Raw genomic sequence first — 21,244 nt, forward strand, 5'->3', positions numbered from 1 at the left:
TTGGCAGTGATGAAGTCTCTGTACCAGGTGGAGAGACATGGGAGAAAACAGCAAAATGTGATTAGAATAACAAAAAAAGCCAAATAAGAGCCCTTTGACAGTTGACAAAATCCTTCTCTAGTCCAAGAGTTTAACCAGTCATTAAAGGAAAGAGAGGGATGCCTGGGTGGCTCAGTTGTTTATCGTCTGCCTTCAGCTCAGGTCATGATCCCAGTGTCCTGGGATCCAGCCCTGAAAGGCTCCCTGCTTGGCAGGAAGCCTGTCTCAACCTCTCCCACTCCCCCTGCTTGTGTTCCCTCTCTCACTGTGTCTCTCTCTGTCAAATAAATAAAATATAGAAAAAAAAAATAAAGCACCAATTTGAGTATTCATATCAGTTAAAAACCCAGAAATGAAATTTAAATTTTAAATTTGTGGTTATCTGGAATGTATGCACAGCATTCTGTTTTTACAACAGCACAAGTTCTACCTTGTGCAGCACTAAAGCATCTAGTGTCGTACTTTGTAAAACTGCTTTATGCATTTATGTTACTCGAGTATTTAATAGAGAAATGCCATTTTTGAGTGTCATTTAGGGCTTTGTGTATTTATTAAGAGCTTTCACGTGCCAAACAACACCCTCAGTTTCAAAGAAGGAATAAATATGGATGCTAGGTGGTCATACCAATGAAACAGCAGAATGTATTGAGTGTTGCTTAAGATTGGAAGGTTAACTGGGTTGGTAATGGTTTTGATAACACGTCTGTACATCCAGGCAAAACCTAGAGTACTGTGGCCTACCAGCCTGGGGGAAGCTGTGGACACAAGGTAGAGCTGCATAGCCTGTGGGCCCCGTTAGGAGCCAGCCATCTAATTCTGGGCCTCCTTGTTCTACAGTCAGGATATCAAGGGCCATTTGGCTTTGGAAGGCCACCTTTTGAATTTGTGGGTGACTACAAGTTGGGTCTGGTTAAAGGTAGCTGTTCTATGTTCAGCTAAAGCCTTTATTTGCAATTTTGTATCAATAGGGGTAACTCATGGGATAAATATAACTAAGGAATAAAACCATCTAGAAGCCCTCTTTGTTTGAGGTCTGTCCTTAACAGTATTTGAATTATGAGGAATCACTGGAAATGGGAGAAGTGTTGTCTCAGGAGAGAGCAGCAGATCACCTAATCCAGTCATAGGGAAGGTGGGGTCATCCATTATCTCCACAAGTCTGTAGTTAACCCTGTAGAGTGGGGTATACTCTGACTTTTTTAAAAAAGATTTATTTATTAGAGAGAATGAGAGAGCATGAGAGGAGAGAGGTCTGTGGGAGAGGCCAACTCCCTGCCGAGCATGGAGCCTGATGTGGGACTGGATCCCAGGACTGCAGGATCATGACCTGAGCCGAAGGCAGTCACTTAACCAACTGAGCCACTCAGGCACCCTATTCTCTGGCTTTTAAGGAATGATTTTGTTACCCCTGCCACACAGAATTGGTCAGGGAGATAGTTGAGTTATGGAGTTGTTGGGGAATCAATCCCATTTGGCAGCTGTTCCAATAATCATATGCCCATGGGCTCCTGTTATTATTCCCACAGAATAACCAGGAAGGATTGTCTATACATGAGCTATTGTGGCAATTTCTCTGAAGTTACTTCAAGTTTTCTAGCTTAGGCAAACAACATTCAAAGACAGAACTAGAATTTAACAAGATTAACAAGGTGGGTTATTGAAACAATTTTTCTCTCTAAAATCACCATTATTTCCAGAGATGGATAAATTGAGGTTAATTTGTAAAACAAGTTCAATTTTAACAAATTTGGTCTATTTTCATAAGCTCAGCAAGAGTAGCGGTTGGCCATATAGATCTTTAAAATCTGCTGGAACTTTTCATAAGGAGTCTAGATTGAACTTTAATACTCTCTAGGCCAGAAGCCAAGCCAAGTTCTTGCCATCAGACATGCCTGCAATATCTGTAGATTTGGGTGAATTTCTCTTCCTTAGATCCCCCAAGTATCCTGAAGTTCTTGCACTTGCCAGGAATTGACTTTCTTTATTCATCTGGTAAGACTGCTGGGAACTCTGTAAGCAAGGTATCAGGCCAGCATTTCTAAGGGGCTTTATGGCTCCATGTTTCATAAAGTCAGCCTCAGTGCCTTTGGTCATATCTGAGTCTATGAATGTGTCTCTCAAATATGACATTCCAGTCAAAGCCTTTGTAAAAGCCTTTGTAAAATAACCAATGTTTCTATTGGTATTCTGTTACAAGGAGAATAGATTCTTACTGAACTTATGCAAAGGACTATGATTGCCATGAAAGAAAATACTTACTGAGACCTTTGAATTTCACAGGGTTCTGATAGAAAAATTAAATGCTTCAATGTGTTCACAAATGAATACTTTATTATATTTCTGTAAGTCATAGATACATTAAGAGAAAGTTTCCTTAATCCGGAAGAGTAAACATTAAAGAATCAGCAGTGTTTCAAGTGAGAATCATAAAACTATCTTTTTCAGTTCATTTAGTGCCATGTTACTAATTCTTGTTTAGTTTGAATCTAGCCTTTTAGTTCTGGAAATTCTCAATCCATTTCAGTTTTATAATTGTAAAGATGTCAAATATCTGTTATTTGTGAAAAAAGTCCTTTATATGAATCTCCTTGAAGACAAAACTCATCTTTTTTAAAGATTCTATTTATTTATTTGAGAGAGAGAGTGAGCGAGAGAGAGCACAAATAGGGAATGGCAGGGAGAGGGAGAAGCAGACAGGAGCCCAAGTGGGGCTTGATCCCGGGAACTTGGGACAATGACCTGAGCTGAAGGCAGACGCTTAACCAACTAAGCCACCCAGGTGCCCCAAAACTTATTTTTCAAGAGAATAAGAACAATTAGAAATGACAAAAACTCAGAAATGGACATTGTTAATGATCTGATGAGAGTTCATTAGAATGCAGTTGACAAGGAAATTCAGTTATTTCTGTGACAAAGAACACTTCAATAATCACAATATTGAGTGATAACCCTTTTTTTTTTAAGATTTTATTTGCTTATTTGACAGAGATCACAAGCAGACAGAGAAGCAGGCTCCCCGCTGAGCAGAGAGCCCCATGTGGGGCTCCATCCCAGGACCCTGAGATCATGACAGAGTGGAAGGCAGAGATTTAACCCACTGAGCCACTCAGGTGCCCCGAGTGATAACCTCTTACCAGAACCAACATACCATATAAAGAAGCCTAATTAGTCGGAGACTTCATTTATAATTTAATTCTTGGGGAATCTTGTTTAAAACCTTAGAAAATTTTAAAGCACATGCCTAAATAGGATTACAGATCATTAAAGACTGGATAAAGACAAAACCTAGAAACCGGTTTGTCTGGGTGGATAAAAGAGAAAACAACTTTGTTTATATTTTCTTATCAAGAGCAGACCAACAGTCCAAGAAAACTTGTCTTTTTAACAGAGAAAGCAGAATTTCAGTCTTATACCAGTGTAGTTTTAAAATCCATTCGTTTCAACCTTAGTCCATCCTGACCACAATAAAATTCCTTTTCAAAGATTTCCCTTGAAGCCCTTCTATAGCTTTCCTTTGCATTCAGATTTTGTCCCAAGCCATGTTTCTCAGAACAACCAGTGTCATTTTAGGACAAAATTACTTTCTTTTACCTTCAACAAAAATGTATTTCTATTCCTTACGTCTTTCTTACACTTACAGAGTTACTTCCTTTATTTCTCAGTCTTAATTACATTTTGCAGAATTCTGATTCTTAGAAACTTAGTCTCCAGTGAAGACTAAGTAGTAACCAATCATGAACTGTTACACCAGAATTCTTTAGATAGTTAATTTATGAATCAGCTAAGCACAAAGCATGTTTCCAACAGGCCCAAATATCCCTTTTTTTTTTTTTTAAAGATTTTGTCAGAGATAGCGCCAGCATGGGGAGAAGCAGGCTCCCCGCTAAGCAGGGATTCCCATGCAGGAATCGATCCCAGGATCTTGGGATAATGACGTGAGCCTAAGGCAGACGCTTAACCAACTAAGCCACCCAGGTGTCCCACCTTTTTGGTTTTTTTTTTTTTTTAAGATTTTATTTATTTATTTGACAGAGAGAAGGAAAGAGGGAAGACAAGGGGAGTGGTAGAGGAAGAAACTGACTTCCGGCTGAGCAGGGAGCCCGATGCCTGGGACATTGGGGGGAGTGTCATGTGGGGGTTTCAATCCCAGGACCCTGGGATCATGACCTGAGCCAAAGGCAGACACCAGACACTTAACGACAGAGCCACCCAGGCACCACAGACCCAAATATTCTTATAGTTTCTCTGCAATAAGAAGTCAAGAACACAAACCTATGTTTGGTAATCCATGCTTTAGCACTTTATCCTATCTGGAAAAGACCTAGATGTCCAGTGATTTCAATCCCAATTTATCATCCAAGCAAAACAGAGTTTCAGGTTACCGAAGGACTTTGAAAGCTATCTTAACAATTACCCCTGAAAACTTTGAGACAGACAAAATTAACCATTTTAAGTCATCTACTTGCTAACAAATTGCAACAGAGGTAACACGGTTTATTTGACCTTCAGTAATCCCTGGTAGAATGAAAGTTGCATATTTAATGCTGGTGACTCTAAAGACATGTCTTTTAATTAAACCAGTGAACTTAAATCAGTTAAATACCGAATTATGTTCCACCTGGGTCCACTGTAAAGGTCAATTTGTTCCCCACTGTCAGTTTTTACCTGGGGCACTGGTGGAGACATCTGAAGTGGGCTGTGGTAACTCTAGGGAAGTGCTCTTCTCTCCTTGGCAGTGAGGGGAGGAAAAGGAGCCAGTGATGCCAGAGGCACTGAGGATGGTATAGGAACCTGGCGGCGCCTAAGGTGGTATAGAAACAGGAGGAGGGGATGAGCTGACACCATGGTTTTCTCCCCACCAAAGTGGAAATATGCAGTCCATGTCAGGCCACAGAAGACAGGGAATTTCCCTGAAACAAAGGGAGTTTGGGCAGCTACTTGGGAATATTCCTTAAACTCCTGGCACTAAGGTAGACTAACCATAGTTGGCTCTAATTATAGCCATTAACCTGGGAAATGAGGAGAAGCCTATACCTCTTCTTAGGAGAGGGAACAGTGAGAGAGTCAGAGTCCCCTTCATTAAGAATGGCCTGTGTTTCCTCTAGCAACCTGGGTTCTATCAGGAGGAGGCCTATTTAGATAATTATCATTTAATATATCAGAAGGGAGTTTACTAGCCTGGTTACTGACCAAACATGTTCTGCAAGAGGCCCTTGGGTCCAGGTCCTGATTTAGAGCCTTGATGGCCTGGACCTAGGGTGTCTCTGCTCCATTTGCCCTGTTGCTTGTAGAACAGATCTAACTGAGATCCTCCTGAGGCCATGCAGTATTACAGATAACCAGTCCTTTGCTAAATTTTGCAATCTGAATTGTTTCCAGTGGGTTAAAAGGGATCCCAAGGGAGAGTCCTTGGGAACTAAAGAGAAAAGATCCAGTACCAAGAAAATACCCCTTCCCCCCTGATTTCCTGGGTGGAATCAGATGTTCCTGGTGTCAAAGTGGCCTGAGATGTCCCTTGAACAAAATCCGTATGATCACTGCCCTGTTGTTAAAAGGCCTGGGAGGAGGGACGCTAGAGTTCTCTCCCCAACCCCCACTTCGCCATCACATTCTGGACTGCAAAATGGGTGCCAGTGTATGGACCAAGATATCATGCCGTAGAGGTCATGCTATAAGGACCATACCTTATTTTACCTTGCCTTAAAGGTCATGCCAGGAAGGACATGCTTTATTTTACCTTGCCTTGAAGAACCTCTCGTTTTTAACTGATGGGAAACATTAGGAAAGTTTTACAAGGGGAAGTTAACCCAGTCTTATAGCTTAAGTAGTTATTAGAGGATATTGATCAAAAACAGTAAAGACAGAAGTCCATCATGGTCTAAACAGCATTCTAATAAGTACAGTCTTTACCACCAACTTCTCTAGGAACCATCCCTGGTAGGACTTTAATTCAATATGTATTGAATTAATTATTTTGGCCACTTGGAACTGGCCAAAAGCGGCTAGACCAGGGATATGAAAGAGATCACAGACCAGTGAGGAGGAAACCTTGTGCTGGAGTCTTAAGATAAGCAGCCATACTCGTCTCTTCGGTGGCTGTCCTATGCCCAAGACAGACAACTTTGTATAAGGACAAGAATAAAGAGAGGGCATCAGGTTTCTGGGTCTTATTACCATTCCAGCCAGGGTACTAACTTTCAGCCAAAAGGCAGGCTTTCTTCTCCCGGTAGCGTAGCAATGGGCTAGAAGACTGCAGCCTGAGTAATTGACATGAAAGTGTTCCAAGAAGACCATACCCCTTGAAAAGCCCTTGGAATGAAAGTAGAAGAGAAGTGAAAGTACTTAGCAAGTCTGCACTGAGGCTCACACTGGACGTCAAATGATGTAGGAAAATGTTGGGGTATGGAGCTGATGGCCAAGAAGGAATTCTTGAGATATCTTTCATGCAAAAACGTGGTTTTATTAAAGCACAGGGACAGGACCTGTGGCTAGAAAAAGTTGCACTGGAGTCGTGAGAAGTGGCCCATTATTTTCAAGCTGGGAGGGGCTTAGGGATAGCCTAAGTCTCTAAGGAATTTTGGAAGCAAGGTTTCCAGAAGCTTGAGGGGGCTAGATGTTGTTTGAAATAGGTCATTTATTACTGTCTAGTAAACCCTTAGTCATGAGACCCTTCAGATGTACATCAGTGGGCCATATCCTTGGGGGATGATTGCCAACATACATCTTAGTGGGGGAGTAGAGATAGAGGAAGTTTCCAAAGGAATTTTTATATATGAAAGTAGACCACAGGATCCTGGGGGGTTGGGCTAAGATTGCCTTTTGCCCTTCGCAGCATTGAAGTAGTTGATTTCCTAGAGGAGTGTCACTCTGCCTGTTTCAAGGACTTGTTAATGGGCTATAAGTAGTAAGGAAATTTATTTTTTTTCTTTTGCCTTTGTTTCCCACATCAATTACACAGCTAGAAGCCTGCATCTCCTATTCTTCTTCACCTATTTTGCCCACCCGTCCATCCCCTCCTCTCTGGTGGCTTACTGTATTTCTGGTGCACTTTCCCTTTGTATGTCACACTCTGGATAGCCATAGTCATATCACAACAATTGTAACTACAAATCAAACCTATGGTCAATATAAATGTATGATAAAAAACTATAAAGTCCATGGTGGAATCACCATACACTTGAAGGAATTTCTTCTGATATGGGATCCATACAATTAGGATTAATTTTTGTCTGAGGTTCTGAAAGTACACCCTATTGATAACTTGCAGAAAAGATAGGTTAGGTCATCTTCTATACAGGCTATATATTTGGAATTCTAAAAATTGGTTATTATATAATATGAAAGTCCAAGACTTCCCTTGTTTGAACACAGGCCTATAGACTCATTTATAAACATGAAAATTTGATTGTAACAAGATTATGTCTTAATGTACACATAATATTTTAAATTACATATACTTTATAGTTTTTTATCATACATTTATATTGACCGTAAGTTTGATTTGTAGTTACAATTGTTGTGATTTGACTATGGCTAAGAGAAATGCGCATATTTATACTATAGTAGAGGTAGTTCTAGAATTTGCAGTCTTCTGAACCTCACATTTTCTGCCAAAGAGCTGGATATTATTATTTAGTCATCTGTTAGCAAGAAACGTCTAAAGATACAGATAGTAGAGTAGGAAGCTGCTATTTAGCAATTCATCTGATAACATTTCCTTCCATAATTTCTGGTAGGTAGGTTTACTGTGAAGTTTCAGGATTATCTTGCTGAGTAAATATGCTTTGTTTTATTTTTTTAGAATGCTAATGCTTTTAAAACTGGGAATAGGCCACTTAAGATTACTATTAATATTACTATTAATACTATTAAGTTTTGTTGACTTGGCTTTACAATTATTTTTTTTTCCCCCCAGTTTGTATAGTTCCCGGTCAACATAGAAATGTGGAGTATCTTGGCAGAATCCTCATGCAGACAAGGTCGTTATGGTCCTGGTAGGTACGACAAGTAATCTGATATAAGGTAACATCTGTGCTAGCTTAAAGCTCTAAATGTACTTCATATGCTCCTGGGTGGGTTTTGTTGGTGGTTTTTTTTTTCTGAATTGGATTCTCTGTCCTTGCCAAATGATGACTTTTCTCTTGTCCTGTTGATTGTAATATCAAGTGTAGAGTTGTTCAAAAAGCCAGGTAACTTAGGACTACATATCAAAATATATATTTCCTGATTTTCTCTTTTTTTTTTCGTAGTATATAGTATTTCTAATTGTCTCTTTTAGTAGTTCCCAAATTGGGTTTACTCTGTAAAGTCATCTGTGGCTCTATTCTTGTTCCACCTGGAGACTCAAGTTTCTACTCATAAATCATCCTTGAAATCACCTGATCACAGATGCAACTCTATAGGTGGAGGAGAGTAGGTGAACAACTTTTGATTTTGTTTTCATAAAGGGTTTAGAGTCATGCATAAATATATTATCCAAACAGTATCTGAAGGGACTAATTAGTGTTTCCAGATATCATGGGGAGTCAGTTACTTTCATCTTCCTTTTTTATTGCCCTTGGTACAAATACAGAATTCTAAATAGGTATTATATTGTGATATTGACTAGTTCACACCCCTAGAAGGGATAAGAAATCCTGGAGATCAAGGGTTTACTGTTACCAATTTTAAAAGTAAGGTTTTATGTTTTTTTTTAACATTAACTATTTTATTTTTATATATAAGATAATTATTATCACTAGCAATTTATTTGCAAAGTATCAATTTTTATTATCTGTCCATTCTGACAAAACCTTTACACAGGACTAAAAGTTCTCTAAGAAAAATTACACACTCAAATTTCAGTCCCACTTGTTTTCACTTCAGTGTCATGGATCTGTCAGATGTTCATTTAAGAAATGTTTAGTGGTGGGGGGGCGCCTTGCTGGCTCAGTCAGTTGTGTCCAACTCTTGGTTTTGGTTCAGGCTTTGATTTCAGGGCTGTAAGATTGAGCCCCACATCTGGCTTCCCACTCTCTACTTCTCTTCCCCTGCCCCTTCTCTCATTTGCTCTCTCTTCTCAAATAAATAAATCTTAGGGGTGCCTGGGTGGCTCAGTGGGTTAAGCCTCTGCCTTCAGCTCAGGTCATGATCCCAGGGTCCTGGATTCGAGCCTCGCGTCGGGCTTTCTGCTCAGCAAGGAGCCTGCTTCCTCCTTTCTCTCTCTCTGCCTGCCTCTCTGCCTACTTGTGATCTCTATCTGTCAAATAAATAAATAAATAAATCTTTTAAAAAAAATAAATCTTAAAAAAAAGTGTTTAATGAGTACCATCCGTATACCATGCTACCTGACAGCTTGAGGAGTACAAGCCTTCAAGTGGCTTATAGTCAGGCATATAAGGTACTGACCTGAGCATTGATCTGTGAGAGTGCACAGCTTCACTGACACTAATATACAAAGAGTTTACAATAAAAAACACCAAGCAGGGTGCCTGGGTGGCTCAGTTGGTTGGGCGACTGCCTTTGGCTCAGGTCACGGTCTTGGGGTCCTAGGATTGAGTGCTGCATCAGGCTGCCTGCTCAGCAGGGAGTCTGCTTCTCCCTCTGACCCTCTCCCGTCTCATCCTCTTTCACTCTCTCTCAAATAAATAAATAAAATCTTAAAAACAAAACAAAACACCAAGCAGTGATGGATAAAGGGGAGATGGCATAAGTGCTGCAGGAATGTGGGGACATGAAAGGCTCTTACAGAGAACGCTTACAGAGTGGGCTGAAAGGAAGAGGGAAAGCTTTCTGGAAAGGTAGAGTCATGTGAGCAAAATTCAGTGTGTATTTGAGACAAGGAGATGTTTAACTAGAGCAGTAGTTCGCAAAGTGTGGTCCATGGACCAGTAGCATCAACATCACGTGGGACCTTGTTACAAATTGGAAATGGAGGTTCTCAGGCCCCATTGGAGACCTGCTAAATCAGGATGCTGGCAGTGAGGACCATCAGCCTATGTATTAACAAGTCCTCTAGGTGGTTCTGATACATCCTAAAGTTTGAGAATTGCTAGACTAGAGCAGAGGGTTCTTGTATGAAAGTAGTGGGCAAAAAAGCTTTGGTTAAGGTAGCCTAGGAATTCACGGTGAAGGACTTCAAATGTTGGGCAGGGAGTGTGTCTTTTGTTCTACAAAGCAGAGACACCAACTTGAAACTTGAAGGCTGGATTTGACTCATAGATGTGTTTTGCCAGCGTGCACAGTGGCTTTTGTGGTTTTTTTAAGTGGAATTAGTTGTCACTGTTTAGAAACCAGATTCCACAAAGGAATCTGTGCTTTCAGTTTGTCTTGAAAAAATCAGAAGACCTGGCAGTACTGGGCCTGTAGTTTATCACAGCAGCAGTCTGTGGCAGCAGCAAGCAACTGCCCGTTTAGATGGGATATGTCCTCTCTAGCTTGCCATAGTCCCCACCACTTCCTGTTGGTTTACACCTTTACTCACTTATATTTCCTGCTTGGCCCCAGTAAGTAGTTAGGTATTTGAGTTTGTACCTTCTGTTACGAACTCTGGGAAATTGTTGAAAGTTTTATTTTGTTTTTAAAGATACATTTATTTGTTTTAGAGAGAGAGGGAGCAAACGAGTAGTGGGGAGGGGCAGAAGGAGAGGGAGAGAATCTCAAGCAGACTCCCCACTGAGTGCGGAGCTGGACATGGGGCTCCATCTCACAACCCTGAGATCATGACCTGAACTGAAATCAAAAGACATAATGCTCAATGAACTGAGCCACCCAGGTGTCCCAAATGGAGGAAAGTTTTAAAGAGAGTGACATGATTTATGCATTCATTAATTCATTCAACAGGCATTAATTAAACATATATGGCGGGTTATACAGTGTTCAAAGATAAATGAATTCCTGACATGCTTTGGGTTAAAATCTGGTGGGAGAATGATAAAAACAGTTGTGTATGGATTTGACAATAGAGATATTGGTAATTGGAAGACCAATTAAGAAGCTGTAACAGTCCAAGTCTGAAGTAATAAAGGCCAGGATTTAGGTGCTAACAGGGTATTAAGGGGGTGGGTGGGAAAAGAACAAGATGGGAAAGATACCGTGAAGGAAAAATCACCAGTTCTTGATAACAGATAAGAATACAGAAAGGTATGAGAGTGGAGAATTCAAATATGATAAGGATTTGGAGTTATGAATTAGGGACTCTGTGATGCCACTTACAGAAACAGGAAATAAAAAAGAGAATTCACTTAGCCTGTGTGTTTGTGTGTGTGTGTGTGTTGGGGGGCATGGGTGCCAAGGAAAAGGGGGTATTTGGAGATGCTAGTTTGAAGTGTCTTGAGTTCAATGATTGACATACAATATTAAGTGTTTTAAAGGAAAACTTAATAGAAATGTCAAGATTGCATGCTTAGAGGTAGATATCACTCATACCATCCTTGAATTCCAAAGGTTTACTGGGAGAAGTGTGTTTTGTAATGAACAAAATATTTTGAAAATGTTTGCTTTGGGGGCTGCATAGTTAGAATTTATAACCTTGTTTGAATCCTCTCTTGGATGTGTAATTTTCAGATTTATGTTGCATAGGTAAGTTTAACATTCTGGGAGAATGAAAGATACTGTATAAGTTCAAATGCTTAAAGATATTTTCTGAGTATCAGTACTACCTTCAGATTTTAAATCGTAATTGACTGTGTACCTGTTAGATATCCAAAGGATGGAGTGTTGGCATAACCATTGTTTCATTGAAATCATAGCCAAAGTTTTTCCTCTTATGATCTTACATTTGTTTCCATCTGCCTGCCCGCCATTCCTTCCTTCCTTCCTTCCTTCCTTCCTTCCTTTCATAAGCGCTATGCCTAATGTGGGGTTTGAACTCAACCACGACATCCAGAGTTGCATTTTCAACCAACTAAGCCAGCCAGGTGGCCCCATCTGCTTTTTTTTTTTTAAAGATTTATTTATTTATTTGAGCGAGAGAGAGATAAAAAGAGCACTTGTGTGCAAGGGGGCTGTACAGAGGGTGAGGGATAAAGAGAAGCTCAAGCAGACTCCCTGCTGAGCACAGAGTCTGATGTGGGGTTCAGTCTCACAACCCTGAGATCATGACTCATGAAATCAAGAGTCCAGTGTTCAACCAACTGAGCCACCTAGGCTCCCCCCTGCATATGCTTTTTTTTTTAATTAAATGAAATTTAATTATTAATTAATTATTTATTTTTTAAAGATTTTATTTATTTATTTGACAGACAGAGATCACAAGTAGGCAGAGAGGTAGGCAGAGAGAGAGAGGAAGGGAAGCAGGCTCCCCACTGAGCAGAGAGCCTGATGTGGGGCTCTATCCCAGGACCCTGAGATCATGACCCAAGCCGAAGGCAGAGGCTTTAACCCACTAAGCCACCCAGGAGCCCCTTGCATCTGCTTTGTTTAAAAAAAGTTTTTACTATGGTAAAATATATAACATAAAAACTGCTGTTTTAACCATTCTAAGTGTGCAGTTCCGTAGTATTAATTATATTAATAGTGTTTTATAACCATCACTACTGTTTCCAAAACTCTGTCATCACCCCTAAAGAAACTCAGTCTGTTAAGCAATAATTCCCATTCTCCCCATCCCCAATCCCTGGTAACCTCTAATCTACTTTCTGTCTCTATGAATATACCTATTCTAGACATTTCATATAAGTGAAATCATACATAGCTTTTTGTATCTGGCTTCTTTGACTTAGCATAATGTTTTCAAGGTTCATTGATATTGTAGCATGTGTTAGAACTTCATTCCTTTTTTTTTAAGTTTGTTTGACTTAAGTAATCTCCACACCCAGTGTGGGGCTCGAACTTATGACCCTGAGATCAAAAGTCATATGCTCTTCTGACTGAGTCAGCCAGGCACAGCAGAACTTCATTCCTTTTTTATAGCTAAATAATATTTATTGAATATATGTATCATATTTTGTTTACATATCTATTGATGGACACTTAAGTTGTTTCCACCTCTCATTGTTGTGAATACTGTAATGAACATCCGAAATATTTGAGTCCTTATCTTCAGTTGTTCTGGGTATGTACCTAGGACTAGGATTGGCTTGGTGCCTTTTAACCATGTACTCATACATGTAATAGTAAATGGCCCCTCTTGATCACACTGTGGAATATGCAACTTGTTATATGAGTTCTTCACAGTCAAAAAAAAAAGACCCCATTAAGTGCATAAATTAGATTTTATCCACTTTGCTTATGGATTAGCTCCTTAGTCACTGCGCCCCATACATTGACACACATACATTTATACAAAAATATACACTAGCTTTTAGAGGATGTGTGACTTGCCTCCTTTTGCTGTTACTGATTTTATAAACAAGTCATTTTATAAGCGTGGCTGTGGTCGTAGTTTGAATGAGAAGAAAGTATGAAAGAAGTCAAGAGTACTAGAGTGCCAGTCAGGAGATGAGTGTGGTGATCTGGTTTCCAGAGACTGAACAGATTAGAAATGAATGTGGAAAGAGAATTCTACCTCAAAAATAAGCATACTGACAAGAGAGAACTTTGGTCTTATGATTATCCATGTCCATCTTCTGTAGGTTGAAAAAATGGCACATTAGTTGAAGGAAACAAAGGGGAATGCCCAGAAGAAAAAGAAAATATTGGTAAGTAGCCAATTTAAAGTAATACCCCACTTTTCTATAGGTCACATTTCTGCACATTCTGCACTTTTATTCCTGAGAGCTCATAGTCAATGGAAAGGGATCTCTGAGCCACTAAAAGACCTGTCATAAGGTCTACACCCCTTATTCTTTTGGAGAGGCTCTTGTTTGCATAAGTTGACATAAAAGTCTAACAATTATGGCTCTCTGATTTACATCCCATTGATTTTAAAGATTTAAAAAAATTATGTGATGGCAGCTTGTTGAAGAAATCACATGTATGACAACACTCATCAGTGATAACATAGCATGATGTCAGGGAAAACTAGCTCAGAAAGCATAGTAATCTGGGACCATTTGGTGGCAGACAGGCAAATAGTCCTGTAGACCTGTAGCCCCTAAAGGCATCCCAGGTTTGCAGAAAAATATAACTGATGATCATAACTATGACCCTGAATCATAAGTCACTTTAGAAATATTTGTAGCCAACATTGTTAAAAGTGTTATGTTATTTTAAGGGGAAGCATTTTATACACATTTGAAGAAATGTACTTATGTGGTAGTCCTATTCCTTGCTTTATATATCAGGTATCATCATAATATTTCAGTCTTTTTTGTCATTTTGATTTAACATATTTGAAGCAGTAGACGTTTTTCGATTGGTAACAAGAAAAGGAAAATGGGTTTTCACTTCTCTTCCCACAAATTCCAGTGTACACAGTGACAAAGGGCGCTGAACCTTGTAATTACTCTTCTGCACATAAATGCCTCCCACAATAGAAATGGGTTTGACGGCAGAAATAGTTTATCACTTTAGGTTTTTATTATATTTGCTCACTGGGGCAATGTTAACCCTCTCCTGACGGGTAGTTTCTTCCTGTGTAAAGGTTTTTCACTTTTAATGAATGGGTAAGAAAAGGCCTTGTGACTTGTGACGAGAGAGAGGCAGCAAGAGCAACAGCTTTCTTTCCCCATGCAGTGATTATTGTAGCTAAGTCAAGCCCGGAACAATGAAGAATGAAGTCAGGCACTGCCTGATCTCATTTTGGTATAACACCCAAATAGTTTCATTGTATAGAATCTGCCTTTTCAACACTCATCTAATGATGTTTTGATTAAAATGGAATGAAGTACAGAAAGAAGTGATCTGTTCATAGGAAAGAATTTTATATTTGTTGGTAACTACCAGTGTACCAACTCTGATTCCTTTATTGGGAGTATTTGATCTTAGGGTTGGAGAGACCTTAAAAGAGATCTCATTCAACCAGGCTTCTGATCTGTGAATCCACCTGGGACAATGTCATCAGACTTGAGCTGGGCCCTTGGGGCGAGAATCCTCTCACCGCCAGCATAACACCTGCTGTTGGGAAGTTCTCCCTGTTTCATCTCTTCCCCTGTAGTTTCCATGCTTACAAGTCTTATTACAGCTCTTTGGCAGCATTCTAAAACAAGTTGATTACTTAATAACCCCTTTTCATTTTGTTGATGCTTGGAAAATGCTTGTTATAAAGGTTTTCAGTGGTTTTTGTATCTGTGCCAGTTGTCAGTCTTATCCCTTTCTACCAGACATCTCTTCAGTACCTAAGTATTAATGCTACCATTGTCTGATTGGAAATTTTCTTTTTACATATAGCATGAAGAAAGTTGTTATTCTGTTAATATAATTATTTTCACTCTATACTTTCCTTGATTGAGCATTTCATTTCACTGTGAGGTTTATTATTCAGTTATTTTTTTATTTTTTTTTAAGATTTTATTTATTTATTTGATAGAGATTGTAACTAGTCAGAGAGGCAGGCAGGGAGAGAGAGGAGGAAGCAGGCCCCCTGCTGAGCAGAGAGCCCGATTGGGGCTCGATCCCAAGACCCCGGGATCATGACCTGAGCCGAAGGCAAAGGCTTTAACCCACTGAGCCACCCAGGCGTCCCTATTATTCAGTTATTTTTTTTTTTAAGATTTTATTTATTTATTTGACAGACAGAGATCACAGGTAGGCAGAGAGGCAGCCAGAGACAAGAGGAGGGGAAGCAGGCTCCCCGCTGAGCAGAGAGCCCGATGCGGGGCTCAATCCCAGGACCCTGGGAGCATGACCTGGGCCAAAGGCAGAGGCTTTAACCCACTGAGCCACCCAGGTGCCCCACCTATTATTCAGTTATTAATGGATGTTTATAATCTTAACAAATGTAGTGGCTCATTTATTTTCTTCCTACTCTTTCCTAAATATATCTGACTTTTTTGAAGTATTTTCATTCCTTTCACCCTTAGGAACAAGCAAGATGTTATATGAGTTGTAGTTTTTCTGACTTTAATGCCTTTCCTTAAGTAAAATATTGGGATGAGAGGTGCCTTGGTGGCTCAATTGGTTAAACATCTGACTCTTGGTTTTGGCTCAGGTCGTGATCTCCGGGTCATGAGATCAAGCCCCACATCAGGCTCAGACTGGATACAGTCTGCTTAAAATTCTGTCCCTCTGCCCCTCCCCCACGCTTGTATTTAATCACTCCCTTTCTCAAATAATAAATAAAATCTTAAAAAAAAATCAGGACTATAAAAAAAATGAAAAGCCTCAAGTGGTAGGATATGATTTTTTTTTCAGTATTTAAATTTATTTATTTTTTCAACGTAACAGTATTCATTGTTTTTGCACAACACCCAGTGCTCCATGCAATACGTGCCCTCCCTATTACCCACCACCTGTTCCCCCAACCTCCCACCCCCGACCCTTCAAAACCCTCTGGTTGTTTTTCAGAGTCCATAGTCTCTTATGGTTCACCTCCCCTTCCAATTTTTCTTGGGGGGGATAAAAATACAGGATATGATATTTTAAGAGAAATTAAGTCTATTCTGTTTTTAAATTTTTAAAGTTAATGTCATTGGAATAACATGTAGTTCCTAAAACAAGAAGAATGTAAGCTCCGTTAATAGAAATACTTATAAACTGGGGAAAAAAGGGTTGAACACAAAATATTATGCAAATACTGGTTATAACTTGCAGTAGCCTCTAAGATGGCCCCCACTGATCCTTGCCTCCTGGTATTCGTGCCTGTCCTCTCACACATTTCGTCAGGGTTGGTCTGTAGGACCAACAGAATATGGGGGAAGTAATAATGTATGACTTACAGGGCTAAGTCATTAAAAAAACATCGCTGCTTCTACCTTGCTCTCTCTGGGATCTCCTCCAGAGTAGGAGACACCATGTTGTAAAGATATTCAAGGTTCTTTGGAGAGTCCACTTGGGAAGCAGCTGAGGATTCCTTCCAACAACCAGCATCAGCTCTCCGCCACTGAGTGAACCATTTCGGAGGTGGGCTTTCAGCGTCAGTCAAGCCTTCAGTAGAGTGCAGCCCCAGCCTGCATCTTGACTAGTATCATGAGAGACCCTGAGACAGAACTGCCCAATTAAGTCACTCCCAAATTCCTGAACTACAGAAACTGTGTTTGTTGTTGTGCAGCAGTAGGTAACAATGTGCAGCATCCCAAATACTTACTGGTTTGATAAATAGCAGAGAACTTAGACAATGTAAATGATATTTAGTGTCCTTTAGATTGGGGGGGGTAAGTTACTTCAGTTTATCACAATTTTAACAAAGTGTATTTGATTAAAGAAATTCAATATAGCTATAAAACTAATAGATTCAGAAAAATAAAATTATAGTTTCTCCTAAAACAGTATGACTAGATTAGGCATTCATTAATTCTCTTAAAATCTATTTATATAAGTATATATTATTTTCCCCCTTTTCTAAAAATTTTATTTATTTGAGAGAGAGAGTACAAGGATGAGGGAGGAACAGAGGAAGAGGGAGAAGCAGACTCCCCGCTGAGCAGGGATCCTGATGCAGGGCTTGATTCCAGGACCCCGAGATCATGACTTGAGCCGAAGACAGATGCTCAACCAGGTGCTCCATTTTTTTCTTTTTATGTCACTTTGCAATTTATTCCTATTATCAGTTTCCATTGAGTAAGTGAAGTGCTTGGGCTACATCAGTAAACAGATTCCTACTCTCTAGGAGCTTGTATTCTATCAGAGGAACACAGATAATAGACAACACATAAAGTAACATGTTAGACGTGATAAGGTGCAATAGAAAGAAAAAGATCGGAGTAAGGGATGTTGAGAGAGCGGGCAGAGGTAAGGGACATATGAGGGAAGGAGGTTAGTATTAAAGCTAGGTCTCAATAAGAAAGTAGCATTTGAACAATGATTTGAAGGAGTTGCAGGAATTCATCAAGTGGATATATGTTTCAGACAGCAGGGACAGCTAGGGCAAGACCGTAGGCAGGAGCATGTTTGACTTGCATGCAGATGTCAGTATTGGGGGAGTGAATAAGGTGAAAACTTAGATAAGGTCAGAGGTAATGGGGGGGGCGAGGGAGACAGAATAAGTGGATCCATGAAAGCTGTTGTTAGAATCTTGCTACTCTGGGGGAAATGGGAAGACGTTGTTGGATTTTGCGAGGAGAGACCTGCTGTAACACATTTTAAAAGGATGGCTTTGGTTGCTTGTTAAAAATAGACTCCAGGGGAGTGAGAGCAAAAGCAGAGAAGTGTTAAGACAATGTTAGAGTAAATCACATGAGAGATGATGGTGGCTTGGGCTAAGGTAGTAGCCCTGAGTGATCAGAAATGGTCAGATTCTGGAAATGTAATGAAGGTAGAACCAGCAGAACAGAGATCAAAAGTTTTTGGTCGTGTATAGGCAGGAGATCAAACTACTGTAAGACTTCTGCATTTCAATGCTGGTCTCACTTCTCAGCTTCATCTCTGATCATTCTTCTCTGCTCTACCGTCTCCTCCCATCCCCATATCCATTTTTCTCTGGAGTTCTAGATAACTCTTCCCTGGCTGATCTACTGCTTAATACTGTGGACTCTGGAATTACACTGTTTGGGTTTGATTTCTGACTCATTTTGCTTGCTACTATATGGTCTTACCTAGCTTCCTGTGCCTCAGTTTTCTCATTTCTAGAATGGGGATGTTAATAAATAGAACCTACCTCACAGAGTGGTTTTGTAAGATTAAATGAGATAATATATATAAAATACTTAACAGTGCTTGGCAAGCATTAAGATCACAGCCGCTATTACTATTAGCTCAGTCTGTGTTCCTTTGGCCACAGTCTTTCCTCTGCATTAAATGCTAACCCTCTCTTCTGTACTTTTCCACTACAGTCTACTTTTTGTTTTTGTTTTGTTTCTGAAATCCGTATGACAGAAATTTTTGAGGAAATCAAAAAGTGAAATCAAACCATCCATAGTATACTTATCTCTTTTCATCTTTTTGTAGTCCCTCTGTTCTTTATCCACATGTCTGTATTATTTATGTAGTTCTGGTCATTGTGCATCATCAGTTCAAATGTCATCTCATGATGCCTTTCCTAATCCTGTAGGTAGAGTTAATCCTTTAAGACTTGGGGTTCCTTTAGTGTTTTTATGATTAACTTAAGAAGGTATAGTTATTTGTGTCTATGTCATCTCTGCCAGACTGAGCATCTTGAATCAAAACGTCCATTTATTCATATTTAATTCTCCAGCACCTCGCACTTAGTGGGCAGCAGGGAACATTTGTAGAATTAGACACTGGAATGGAGCCTACTAAGTCTCCCCAGTTCAGTCTTTCTTACATCTAACAGCCAGATTCTTATTTGTGACACTCCCTTACTCACAGCCTTCAGTGGCTTCCCATTCCCAACAGAGTTTCATCTAAACTCAAGTATTTGGTGTGCTGTACTGTCTGACCTGACTTTGCCCTTCCAACTTTATTTTCTGTCACAGTTAGTCAGACTGGTATGTTCGTGATTCCCCAGAGGCCTCCATCCCTTTTCTACCTTCATGTCTTAAATCAGTTTCATGAAAACCACTCCTCTCCTGTCTTAATGTCCCTTCTCAGAACCCTCTTCAAATGCCATTTCTTTTGCAAAACCTTCTCAGTTATTCCAGATAGACGTAATCTCTCCCTGCTTTGAAGTCTCAGAGCATGGTAACTGAGCTGCTTGTCACATTTTAACTTTACAGAGGTAGTTAATGGACACATGGTTTTGGTTTTTTTTTTCCTGTTTACTGTATTCTCTTAAAGGGCAGATCTAAGATGATTCATCTTTGTGTGCCATACTTGTAAGTAGCACTGGGCAACTGGTAATTTCTGCAGTGGCTAAATGAATGAATATGTGAATAAATAAGATTCAAATGGGGAGCTGGGTATGTGATACATAGCCATAGTAAGACACTGGGGAAGGTGGTACCCCCTTCTCTGATGCTTTTGTCTCCAGATATTATTAACTCAATTGTACCAAGTCTATTCATGAGAAACTTACTGATGTCTAACACGTTCCAGGCTTAGTACTTGAGTTTGATTGATACACAACTGATACATAATATACAAAAGATATCAATCATGTACCCTCACCCTAGTCACCATTCAGATAGCAGAGTGTTCCAGGGCCCTGGTCCCTGGTATTGGGTATGTAGGTCCTAATTTATATTCCCAAATGAGACTTTGCTCACTGTGCTGAATCTATTTCAGACTTAACTAATTAGACCAGTCTTGGTTTTGCTCTGCTTGACTAACTTATGCTCTGGGTGGTTTAGCTAATCCATTTCTGTAGTTCAGCTTATTGTTTAAAATTTTCATTCTGGTTAAATTTTAAACTTGCATTATGTTTAATTTTTAGCTTTATTAAAGCCAACTTCTCTGTGGATCTCAGGAGAATTGACAGTGGGAGTTTCCCTAAGACTTTCTGGTGGAACTTTCAAGTCACCTGTCCCATTCTATTATTTTAAACTGTTGAGAAATACTGTGTCATCTTATTCAGTTCAGTCAATACTAATATTTGTTTTGGAAGGGAATAGAAAGATTAATTAACAAGCAGGTGTTACCATGGAACTGTTAAATGAAATTAAGTCCACTCTTTTTGAAATCTGATTCCGTGCCCTCAGGTTCTTTCTCACACTTGTGCTCTGTTCTGCTCCTCTATACTCCAACTGTTTAATACTTAAAAGTTCTCAGGGTTCTCCTTGTGTCACTTCACCAGGTTAATTCCTACCTCTGATTTAGGACTCAGCTTAGGCCTCTTGTCCCTTAAGGAGCCTCCCTCTCCCTTCCCACCTCCACCCTTCCCCTTCTGAGATGAGTTACCTTCCTCTTAAGTCCAATCCTGTAATAGTCTGCATATTCCCATAAGAGAACTTCCCGCAGTATGTACATTATACCTCTTGGTTTACTTGTCTTTTTCTTTCTTTCTTTTTTTTTTTTTTTTTAGATTTTATTTATTTATTTGACAGACAGAGATCACAAGTAGGCAGAGAGGCAGGCAGAGAGAAAGAGGAGGAAGCAGGCTCCCCGTTGAGCAGAGAGCCCGACGCAGGGCTTGATCCCAGGATCTTGGGATCACGACCCAAGCCAAAGGCAGAGGCTTTAAACCAGTGAGCCACCCAGGTGCCCCAACTTGTCTTTTTCTTCTAGTAAGCTGAAGCCCCAAGAGCTGGGCCTGTACCTGATTCCTCTTTTGTATCTAGAAGCTAGCACAGTGTCTGGTGTGCATTAGACATTCAGTAAATGCTTGTTAATTAGACAGCTTAATACCCAGATT

The sequence above is a fragment of the Meles meles genome, chromosome 6 (assembly GCF_922984935.1).
Source record: "Meles meles chromosome 6, mMelMel3.1 paternal haplotype, whole genome shotgun sequence".
In the NCBI taxonomy this organism is placed as follows: Eukaryota; Metazoa; Chordata; class Mammalia; order Carnivora; family Mustelidae; genus Meles; species Meles meles.